The following is a 12,442-nucleotide window of genomic DNA, read 5'->3' on the forward strand; positions in this document are numbered from 1 at the left end:
ATTGTAGTGAACAAGATTTCTTTTCATCATGTTTAAATGAAGTGGTAATTTGACTAGTGATAAGTGCAGAGGAGGGCACCTTGCCAGTGTATGTCTTCATTTCTTTCTAATCCTTGGGATTAGACAAAAAAGTAAACTCTGGTCTACAATTTAAAATGTCAAGACAAGAGCTGTTTAATTCTCTTCTCTGAGAATTAAGACTTGGCCTTTACAACTTCTCAGTCCCTTCAAACATCTGCTTCTGCTTCCTCTCTCTACTTTATATTCCTATGAATTGGTTAAGATCAGAAGTCAAAGGCATTCACTAATACATAGGACAAGTTATAGAGTCAAGTTAGTGAATTGATGATCTCTACCCAAACTAATTTGATACATCTTTCTATGTTTGATAAGTGTGGAATGCTAGCTATTTGTTTTCAGGTATAAAGTGAAACTCTTCATTAACTTCAAACTTGCTAATTTTTAATCAATACTGAACAAGAACATGAAGGGGAAAGTTGGGTACAAAGGTTCTTATTCAAAGCAAAACAAGTTCTCCCTCTCCCTTTTTTGTTTAAAGAATGTCTCTGACATGAAAAACAGAAAATAAAATATAACTATACGAGTCAGAAATTTGGGTCAAAATGCCTTACTTGGGGATCAGAAGATACTCATGATTACTATTTGTGACCATCTTAATAGAGCATGATAATGACATAAAGCACATCTTACTTTATAACTGTAATGAAAACTGTTGTAGAAGGAGATCAACCATCAGAGGCAACTATTTAAACTATCTGTAGTGGTCAGAATATGACTCTGAAACTGAACTGCACGGATTCACACCCCAGCTCTTCCACTTAACCAGCCATGTGGCCTTGGGCAGTCACTCTACCCTCCCTCAGCACCCTCTTCCGTAGCATGGGGATACTAATAGTGACTACTGGAAGGGCCGAGTGTGTAAACATGTAATGTGCTGAGAAGCGTTCCTGGCACACAGTAAGTGTGATAAAAATATTTCCCACCATTAGCATCCTGCAAAGCATTTTCTAGACTGTAAAGTCCATGAGAAAAGCCAGTCATTATTATTATTGTGATATTAAAATTATATGTAGTTTAATACCAAAAGAATGTATTAAGACATCGTCTGCCAAACTAGAAGGAAAACAGAAGGGAAGCAAGGAAGGAGGGAGGGAGGGAAGGAGGAAGGGAAAGAAAGAGACAAAGGGGGGCGGTGGTGGAGAATGAAATAAATTAAGGATCTCTACAAGCCTCTTATGCTGGAGTTTGGATGGCTGATGAATGCCCATCATTAGGGAAATTTACTCATCATGTGAGAAATAATGCAGTTCTTATTATGCTTCATACATGAACTTTTTAAAGCCAAATACTCCAATTGCATCTGTGACGACTACAAGCCTGATGTTTCCCAAGGCATAGCCAAACCCACTAATTCGTGTCACATCTTAATGCTTATCTCCTTCTCCTTTATCCTCTGTGTACTTCCCAAACATGGGAACTTGCCAACAATTATTTTTTTTAAAAAAAGAATAGCAAAATGTTTAGCCATAATAGAAAAACCATGGTAAATAATACTGCCATTACCATCTTTTAATTTAAAAATAAATACAAAATAGATAAATATAGACCGCCCTATGATGTTGGGTAGCAACAGGCTTCAATCCCTTGCTGCTGCAGAGATTTCTTCAAAAGTTGTTCTAGGAAGCGATATAAACACAGACACATTCATTTGGCCCTTGGGGTACTTGCAACTTCAGTAGTAGAAGCAGGAAGTGATTTCCATGACTTGAAAATATGTTTGAGATCACCTAGTGCGGACTCCTCTGCATGTATCCTGGCCTTTCAAAGGTACAATCATCATCTGCTTTTCCCACCTCACCTCTCAGCAGCCTGCCTAACATATATTCATCTTCATATCAACTTTATGAATAGATACTAATATGCTCATCTTAAATAAGAGAGAACCAAGGCTACAGAGGCGAAGTAACAGGTTCAGGGTCAAGCAGTGCAACTACTAACTGGCCAAGTCAAAATACTGACTGCATTTTGCCTCTCCGTCACCTGCTACTGGGTCCCTCGAAGTGAACAATTATTACCTGGCCCTAAAATCCCAACCTCATTTGAAAAGCGATATAAAACTCAAAACCACCTCTTTTCTAGTTCTTAATTGTTTCTTGAGAGCCTCGGACTCCACATAGGAACAGGTGGGAAGGCATTTTGGACAGTGTCCAGTAATGACCAAAAGCTAATTAGTTATGGGGAACTTGTGTCAGAACAAGCACTGAGAGACAGAAAACTGGATTTATGTGTGTCAGAACAAGAATTGAAAGACAGAAAACTGCATTTATATGTGATTTCCACAAGATGAATATGACCCCCATAACAAAAAACCTAAAGGCTCAAATATGAATTATATGGAGTTTAACTTTGGTAGGGGAAACATTGGCGTGTTTTTTTTTTTTTTTAAGTGAGTGAATGAACAAACATAAAAATGTCCAAGTAGAAATACGCTTTACAATTTGAGAATTTGGTCGCAGTTTGAGTTCTACCAACCAGAGAAATTTATAAAGATAAAAAAACACATACCCTGATTTTGGATATCATGATCGTCTAAGGTGAACTGCTGGATCTTTGTGTCCTACACTAGGTTTGTTTCCAAGATGCAGAATTGTAGCTGTTAGGAGGGAACTTTCTGTGCCTTTCTGTCTTACACAGTGAGGCTGGTCCTTAATCTCGGAACAAGGAAAGCATCTTCTAAGACTGCCACTGGGCAGGCCCACCTTCACTCTAAAAACCACAGTGGGAATTCAATCAGTAGGTAGTTTTGAGTTAAATCTGAGGGATCTATATTAAACTCTATCTACTTCTGTACTGTCAAAAGATAATAACAGTCTATTTTCTGAGAGAAAAGGACCTGAAAATGAGGCTTCAGTGCTGATAGATCAGGAGGCAACATTGACTGGGAAAAGAAGCTCTTTTTACAGAAAGACATTCTTTGTTCTGTTTGCTCCTGTTGTCGGTACTAGTAATTTTGATCACAATATTTTTACTTTCAAAAAATCACTCATTTGTCTCATTTCTTTCCACAGATCACCATAATTTGTTCTAAAATTTAAAAAACGAAACTATCCCTCTCTTGTGACTCGTGTCAAAAATACCCAGAGATGGAGGGGTTTCCCTTGTCCTAGACTTTCCAAAAGGGATGAAGAAATCTGTCATCTATCCCTTTCCTCCTTTAGAAAGAGGAGGATTCACCTCTGAGAAAAATATTTTGCATTCTAAGCTGGCAAAATGTCAGTTGTGCTTTGTTGGCGTTTTTGTTTCATTTTGTTTTATTTTCCTGGCTTCTTGTTTTTGTCTGTAATATGCATGTCCACTCTCATGAGTTTACCCATAAATTATAAACCGGTTGAAAGCAGATATAAGAGATTTTAAATTAGAATTGCTCAGAGGTTTATGAAACACTGATGATGGCTTTGTGCCTGTGAATATTCTCTGGTACATGTGGTCATATATACCAAAAACCTTTTCCCCGGGAAATTAGAAATGTTTTCTTTTGTAGTCATTGCTTTGATGACAAAACAATTTTTGTTGTTTTCATGGTGAAATACAATGTTGACAATTGGAAATGGAGAAAATGTCTGTGTCAAAAGAAATTCTTCCTTAGCATGCCATAGGAAAGCCACTGCGTTTTCCCAGGTATAGTAATGCAATGCAAATTGGTAGAGTTATCATGTTTTCACAGCAATTTTCTTTATAAATATCTCGATCCAGTTGAAGACTTAGGTTTCTAGGCATAGTAAGAAACAAACAATAAAATATTTAGGTCTCTAGAGTAGGTAAGTTAAGGCACCGTGAAAACAGAATAAGAAGACATGAATTTGTGTTGTGGTTCTGCCACATACCAGCTGTGGGATCTTGGGCAGGTCAGTCCTTCTTTAGTCTCAAGTTTTCTTACTTCTAAAATGAGAGGGGTAAAAGCACATGATCTCTGAGTTCTATTCTAGCCCTAAAAATTTAAAAATAGAACTTAGCAATATTTTTTTATGTTTCTACATGTATTGGCACAGTATAATGTGCCAAGACACATAATCCTGATGTATTTCATTATTCAAAAAGGAAATAATGTATCTTTTTCTTTGCCTGGGATGTGAAATTTTAGCTTATTAGACAAAGATGGCAGAGTAGGAAGCTTCTGGAATCAGTCTCTCTACCAGAGCAACTTTTACATAGGCAGGAACTGTCTGAATCAACTCTTTTAAAATTCTGGAATCCAGGAGAGTACTGTGCATCATCCAGGGAAGAGCAGGAGGAAGAGGCTGAAAAATTGTGATAAATACCATTGCACTGCTCCCTCCACGTGGTGGTTACCATGGCCCACCCTCACTCTTGCTGCAGTCAGCAGTGAAGGCTGGCCCCTAGCCCAACGTGCTGGTGCCATAAAGGGACATAAAAACCCGGGGGTGTGGGGTTAGGAGATGTGGGGAAGGGGGGTTGGTCTGATCACTTATCACGGCTTTTGTTTTGTTACTTCAAATCACTGGCGGCCTGGCTTGCAGGGTGGCCACTGTTCCACCTCCAATGGACAAAAAGAAGATGGTATGCTGCCCCGAAATTGTGGAGGATAGCTGAAGGTCTGCATTTGCTGGCAGGTGCCGAGTCAAGAATGGCTTTGGGGAGCTATGGTGTCATTTCTGGTTCCTTCCTCATCTCTCTCCAAAGCAGTGTGGAGCTGCCCAGAGCTCCCTTAGTGGGTCTCTGGCCTTTTTCTGGCTGGGAAAGACAGAGCAGGGAAACTCCTCTGCAGCATGCTCCTTCCCAGAATTTGCTCTCCAGGAAAAGCAGCTTGAGACAATGAAAGCAATGTAAGAAAAGAGGGAGGTGGCCTGGGGCAAAGGTTTATCTGTTTTAAGTCCTGCAGTGGAACACCCTGGAGAGGGAGAAGGTCTGTCTCCTGGGAATTAGAGGGGACATTCAAACTCCTGTAAACAAGGAACTCCTAAGGCCATTAGCAAGCACAAGCCCAGGACAAAGCACAGACCCAGAAAAGACATATGCCTCATAGGAGGGCTGAACTCTGAAGGAGAACATCAGCCAACACAAAGCCAATTTGCAGATGGTGAAAGGTGTTTGTGCTTAGGTTTCTTTAGTTTTATGAGCTCCTGACACTCAAGAAAAATGCTGTCATATCACTAGCTGCATACAAATTCAAGTAACAGACATCTCAGGGAATAAATCCCAGCGTTAGCCTTTAAAATATTATATACAACAAAAATACACATAATACAATGTGCAACAAAAGATTACAAAACAAATCAAAGAAACAGGAAATGATGGCCCATCCAAAGGAAGAGGATAAAAATCTGGGAAACCTCAATGAAGACCAGACTGTCTTCATTGGACAAAGACATTAAAAAATAATATTCAATATAGTGAAGGAGATGAAGGTAAATAAAAACAACCATGCATATTAGGAAAACAGTGAATGAACAATGAGAATCTCAATAAAGAGAGAAATTTTAGAAAGAAACCAAACAGAACTACTGGAGTGGAAGGCAACAATAACTGAAATCAAAAATTCTCAGGAGGTTTTCAGCAGCAGATTGGAGCTGGCAGAAGAAAGAATCAGTGAACTCAAAGACAAAACAATTGTCAAGGCTAAGGAGCAGAAAGAAAAAAAAAAAGAATTATTAAAAGAAAAAACAGTCTAAGAGACTTGTGGGAACCATCAAGCAAAAAAAACACATGTATTATGGGATCCCAGATGGAGAAGAGAGAAAGGGGCAGAAGAAATATTCCAAGAAATAATAACAGAAAACTACACTAACATAGCAAAAGACATGAATATGTACAAATAGGAAAAACCAGAAGAGAAATCTGCCCTGACACATCCTTATCAAATTGTCAAACACGAAGGACGAGAGAGTTCTGAAAGCTGCAAGAGGAAAGCAACGTGTTATGTACAAAGGAGTGTTAATTAGACTAAGTGCCAGTTTCTCATCAAACCATGAAGGCAAGAAGGCAGTGGGTTAGAATACTTAATGTGCTGAGAGAAAGCAATAATTTTATATCTGGAAAACTTTCTTTCAAAAATGAGGGCGAGATTAAGACATTCCCAGATAAACAAAAGCTGAGGGAGTACATTATCGTCAGCTCTGCCCTACGAGCAATGCTAAAGGGAGTTCTTCAGACTGAAGGAAAGGACACTAGATAGTGGTTCAAAGTGGCCTGAAGAAATAAAGATCTCTGGTAAAGGTAATCATAAATGCCAGTACTATTGCTTTGTATTTTTTGGTATATAACTCCATTTCTTACTTCTTAAGGGTGCTAAAATGCAAAAAAGTAATGATAAATCTATCATTTTGGACATACAATTTGAATGTGTGTGTTCTTAAACTAAGGCCAGCTTTATAATCCAATTGTTCTTCCTGCCCCCTAATTCTGTTTCTTTACGTTATGTATGATGATGACAGAATAATTCCCCCCAAAACAACTTTGTAAATATCCTCTGAATTCTCATCACACCCTAAGAAACTTTTATCCTGGGAGTATTTATTATAATTTTTCATTGACATCCCTGTCTGTCTGACAAGAGAATAGGTTACTTTAGGGTAGGCATGGTGGAAGACTTAGTAAATGCTTAATAAATGGTCATAATTTCTTCTCTACGAAAGCCTTTCAGTGACACGCTATGTAAAAATAGCCTAGCTTTTAATCTACCATTTATATGTATTTTCTGTGTGTGCTGGAATATATACACATATACACATGCATTCTCTAACTCTCTAATGTACAGATGAGAAACTCACAGGGGTATATAATTGTCCAGGGTTGCACCATACAAAGAGTTCAAGTCAAAATACAAATTTTTCTGTGTCCAAAGCCCAAAGCCCATGCCCTTTCACCATTAAACTACCCCAGCCTTGAAACTGGTGAGCCTGACAATGAAATCCCATTATAATTCTTGTCCCTCTTTAACCTGCCCAACTTCATCTTATACAGCTTCCTACCATAAACAATTTTTTCCATCATAACAAGTCTACTTAGTGCTCCCTCCAAGTATTCTTTACTATGCAAACACATCAACATAGTACTTTGTTAAAATTGTGATTCTGATTCAGTAGGTCTGGGATAGGGCCTAAAATTCTGTATTTGTAATAAGTTCCCAGGTAATGTCAACAGTGTTAGACTGTAGTTGATTCCTGGAGTATGAAGGTACCAGAGCATCTTTTCCTCTCTGCCTTTGACCTTTCTCTTGACAAAGTGCTCTTCACTCCTGTTGCTCCTAATCCTCCCTTCAGTACCAACCTTTTTTCAATTTCTTACCCAAGTTCTCCACCTCACTTGGATCTTTCTTGAATCCCAACAGCATTCTGTTAGCTCCCAGGACTTGCTCCTTAGTGGTGGTGTTCTTATTTTTGTATATATCTGACTTTGCCAACTAGACATACTGGAAATTCAGGTTTCTTGTAACTTCTATATTCCTCCCAGCTCTCAGCATGGTGCTTTTCTGTAGTAGCATAGTGGATAATTTTTGGATTATCTTTCCCGCTCAGGAGCTTGTGGTTGTGGTAATTTCCCTATCTCTAACCCAAGGAAGGACCCAGATCTATGTGGATGGACTGTTAGCACCTATGTCCTAATGCGTGTTACTGTAACAAACTGAGTCAATTGGATTTTGGAGATTATCTACTGGCTTTTGGAATTGGAATTTACTGGCAAGAAAATTTTTGTATCTTTCTCTAGAAGACCTATATATACGTAAAAATATGATAAAGACCATGTTTTCTGTGTTAGTAAAAGAAACAGAAAAAGCTGGCCTACAGAGGGGGAAGAATAAAGTCAGTCGAAAGAAAGGCAGAGAGATGAGAATTCCAGAGAGGATTTCAGGAAATCCCCAGAGCCTTCTAGTTTCAGGTGACAGGAACTGAAGCACAGCTGTATTGTAGCTTTTGGTACTATAACAAATCAAACACCCTTTCATGCTCCCTTATGCAAACTCTAGTGGACTGTAGTTATAACCAATCTAAAAACAGTAGGATCTGAATATATGATATTGGTAATGATAATGCTGACTGTGAGGCCTATTGTATAAATGTTAAATATACTGGTTTATTTGCCATCTCAGGAAATGGTGAAATGAAGAGTGTGGAATTATGCTCTGTTAATGCATTCCCCTGAACCAATGATGTTTCTCAAAGTGAAGTCTTCAGACAGCATGCAAATTCACTTGAAGTGCTTTTTAAAAATGGAGATTCCTGGATTCCATGGTTGACCTAACAAGCCAGAATTTCCTAGGCTGGTCCCTGGACTGCACTCTAAGTAGGCTTCCAAATGATTCTCAGGTACATTAAAGATGGAGAACCTTAGACTTTGTTTGGCAAGATTCACACAACACAAGCAAACCAATAATTTTATTCTGATTTAGTCTCAAGATCCACCACCCTAAAACATTGATTCTGACAGCCATACCAACTTAAGGGGGACTTTATTGTCTGCATTCTAGAAATCATCTTCAAATTCTGACTACTACTAAACAGCATGGTACTGGCACAAAGACAGATATATCGATCACTGGAATCGAACTGAGAATTTGGAGACAGACCCCCAGATCTATGGCTGACTGATCTTTGATAAGGCCCCCAAAGCCACTGAACTGGGACATAACAGTCTTTTCAACAAATGGGGATGGGAGAGTTGGATATCCATATCTAAAAGAATGAAAGAAGACCCCTACCTCACACCCTACATAAAAATTAACTCAAAGTGGATCAAAGATTTCAATATAAAAGACAGTACCATAAAACTCCTAGATGATAATTTAGAGAGACATCTTCAAGACCTTGTATTAGGAGGTCACTTCCTAGACCTTACACACAAACCATAAGCAAAAAAGGAAAAAATAGATAAACGGGAACTCCTCAAGCTTAGATGTTTTTGTACCTCAAAGGAATTTGTCAAAAAGGTGAAGAGGCAGCCAACTCAGCAGGAAAAAAATTTTTGGAAAGCATGTATCTGACAAAAGACTGATATCCTGCATATATAAAGAAATCCTGCAACTCAATGACTATAGTACAGACAGCCCAATTCTAAAATGGGCAAAAGATATGAAAGGGCAGCTCTCTGAAGGGGAAATACAAATGGCCAAAAAATACATGAAAAAATGTTCAGCTTCACTAGCTATTAGAGAGATGCAAATTAAGACCGCAACGAGATACCATCTCACACCAATTAGAATGGCTGCCATTAAACAAACAGGAAACTACAAATGCTGGAGAGGATGCGGAGGAATTGGAAGTCTTATTCATTGTTGGTGGGACTGTATAATGGTTCAGCCACTCTGGAAGACAGTCTGGCAGTTCCTTAGAAAACTAGATATGGAGTTACCCGTTGATCCAGCAATTGCACTTCTTGGTATATACCCAGAAGATCTGAAAGCAGTGACGCGAACAGATATCTGCACACCAGTCTTTATAGCAGCATTATTCACAATTGCCAAGAGATAGAAACAACCCAAATGTCCTTCAACAGATGAGTGGACAAATAAAATGTGGTATATACACACAATGGAATACTACGCAGCAGTAAGAAGGAACAATGTTGTGAAACATATGACAACTTGGACGAACCTTAAAGACATAATGCTGAGTGAAATAAGCCAGGAACAAAAAGAGAAATGTTATATGCTACCACTAATGTGAACAGTGCTGGGGGAGAATGCATGGGGTGTTGGGCTTCCCCAACTCCATGGTCGCTGATGTGCTCACGGACATTGGAGACTGGTGGTTTGATGGGCTGAGCCCTCAATCACAGGACTTGCCCTTGGGAAGACTGTTACTGCCAAGGAGAGGCAAGGCCTGCTTATAATTGTGCCTAAGTGTCTCCTCCCGAATGCCTCTTTGTTGCTCAGATGTGGCCCTCTCTCTCTAGCTAAGCCAACTTGGCAAGTGAAATCACTGCCCTCGCCTGTATGTGGGATCTGACACCCAGGGGTGTAAATACCCCTGGCAACATGGAATATGACTCCCGGGGAGGAACCTGGACCTGGCATCATGGGATGGAGAACATCTTCTAGACCAAAAGGGGGATGTGAAATGAAATAAGTTTCAGTGACTGAGAGATTCCAAAAGGAGCCGAGAGGTCACTCTGGTGGGCACTCTTATGCACAATATAGACAACCCTTTTTAGGTTCTAATGGAGTTGGAATAGCTAGCAGTAAATACCTGAAACTATCAAACTACAACCCAGAACCCTTGAATCTTGAAGACGATTGTATAAAAATGTAGCTTATGAGGGTGACAATGTGATTGGGGAAGCCATGTGGATCACACTCCCCTTTGTCCAGTGTATGGATGGATGAGTAGAAAAATGGGGGCCAAAAAAAAAAGCACCCAGTGATCTTTTTTAATTGTTCTTTTTCACTTTAATCTTTATTCTTATTACTTTTGTGTGTGTGGTAATAAAAATGTTCAAAAATTAATTTTGGTGATGGATGCACAACTATATGGTGGTACTGTGAACAATTGATTGTACACTTTGTATGACTATGGTATGTGACTATCTCAATAAAGTTGAATTATTAAAAAAAAATTCTCACTACTTAAAATCTAGTAAAACTTTGTAGTCTCATATCAGAAAATTAAAACCTAAAGTGTCTGTAAAGATCTTCAGAAAAGCGGGTTACATTAATTTCTGAGGTCTCTTTTTCTAGCTGTCATTGTATTTGGTGTCTGAGTGCAATTTCCTTTAAATAAAGGAGGTCTCTAATATGCTCTAACACTGTGCTAAAATTTATATTTATTTTCTCCTATTCTAACCTCAGGATCAGTGCAACAGCATTCAGGCCTTTAAGCTCTGTTTTATCTTAGAATCAGAGTGACAAACTTAGCTTCTTGAGAGGTATGAGCACACATTAATACATAGTGATTATGCCAAAGTGATTAGGTGTTTGAAAATAATGGAAGTCTCCTTTCCTCTATTTTTTTTCACTGAAAATCAGTAAGCTTTATTTAAATTTATATTGAAGATCATAAGTAAACAACAACAACAACAAAAAAAAACCCAAACCGAAAAACAAAACTCAAAAAACTTCAGTATTGCTCTTTGGCCTGTAATACCATGTAGAGGCTTTAAGCCTACTATCACAGATGAACACAACACTTAAATATCTCCTTCATGGCTGTTAAGGCACAGCAGAGTCAATTCAATGCCCAGGGAGCTTTAATCACAGATGATCGCCATGATAAATGGTAAAGAACCAGCATGGCTATCATGTCATTGGCTAATGGGGGAGTTTTTAATGTAAGCATCTCCAGCATGCAGTTCATAACTATTCTCAAGGAGTACTTCTAATCTAATGGCTAAATGAATATCATTAGAGTATCTTTACATGGAGCATTTCTTGAGAAATTACATATTTAAAAGAGGTCACTTATTGTATCCAATGGATACAACTGATTCCTTCATTCAGTGATTGCTTGAGTAAATCAAATATCATTGCCAATGCTTTAAAGTTATATTGGTGGAGAATGGATTGGTGGTTTACTAGCAGGGTGAGCTACCAAATTCTATTTTTGTGACCATTACATCACTTACAATCACAAAATATTAAAGCAGGGATATGAGGAAAATATGACATAGCAAAATAATAGAAGAATAAGAAGAATAATGCTATAAATTAAGAGCAACTTGAGGAGGTGAAAGACTGTTCCATTGAAAGACTGTTCCCCACATGGCATTCTTTGTGTGCCTTCTTTTCTCTTTTAAAACTCAATTTGCAGCCTCAAGCCCCAAATCAGAAATGACAAAAACTTTTTTAAAGAATACTGCATAAAGAGAGACATTATGATCAAGAGGAAGAACAGGGTAGAGATAAGAAGCAGACCATTTGAGATAATAAGCCAATTCACAATCCAACTTGAATTTCCCGAATTTGAAAATATTCTCCTGAATGCTTGGAACAGAATGAAGGAAAATATAACTTAACTGATAAGCAAGAAAATAAACAAGAAAAATTCCGTTTGTGTTCTATCAAATATTTGACAAGGATGCTGGAGTATGCAAACTGGATAAAAAGACTGTCTCTTGAAGTTGAGGCACATGGGGGCCAAAGATAAATTTGAATAATTGAAGGTCTTTAGGGAGGCTGTGCAGATATCCAGATTGCCACAGGTCTATTCTCCATATTTGCTTACATGGAGCTTCTTCACATACTTGCTACCCCATTAAATGCTTCAGATTGGGGCTCCTCTTAGTGGTTCTTACTGAATGTGGCATGGCAGAATGTTAGCAGTCGTAGGGACTGAGAGATCATCTAGCCCAGCCTCTCCATTTTAAAGGTGAAACACCAGAGCCAAGAGAGGTAATAGGAATGTGTTTCAAAATTCCCATTAAGTGCATTAGTAGAAATGCTTTATGGCAGAATTTGGGCAGTTCAAGAACC

The 12,442-nt window shown here is 38.5% G+C and overlaps 1 protein-coding gene across 6 annotated transcripts in view; it reads right to left on the reverse strand.

Moving 5' to 3' along the window:
* Positions 1-12,442, reverse strand: part of PTPRD (protein tyrosine phosphatase receptor type D) — a 529,199-nt gene that overhangs the window by 105,416 nt on the left and 411,341 nt on the right. The window lies entirely within an intron of this gene.

The sequence above is a fragment of the Choloepus didactylus genome, chromosome 10, assembly GCF_015220235.1.
Source record: "Choloepus didactylus isolate mChoDid1 chromosome 10, mChoDid1.pri, whole genome shotgun sequence".
NCBI lineage: Eukaryota > Metazoa > Chordata > Mammalia > Pilosa > Megalonychidae > Choloepus > Choloepus didactylus.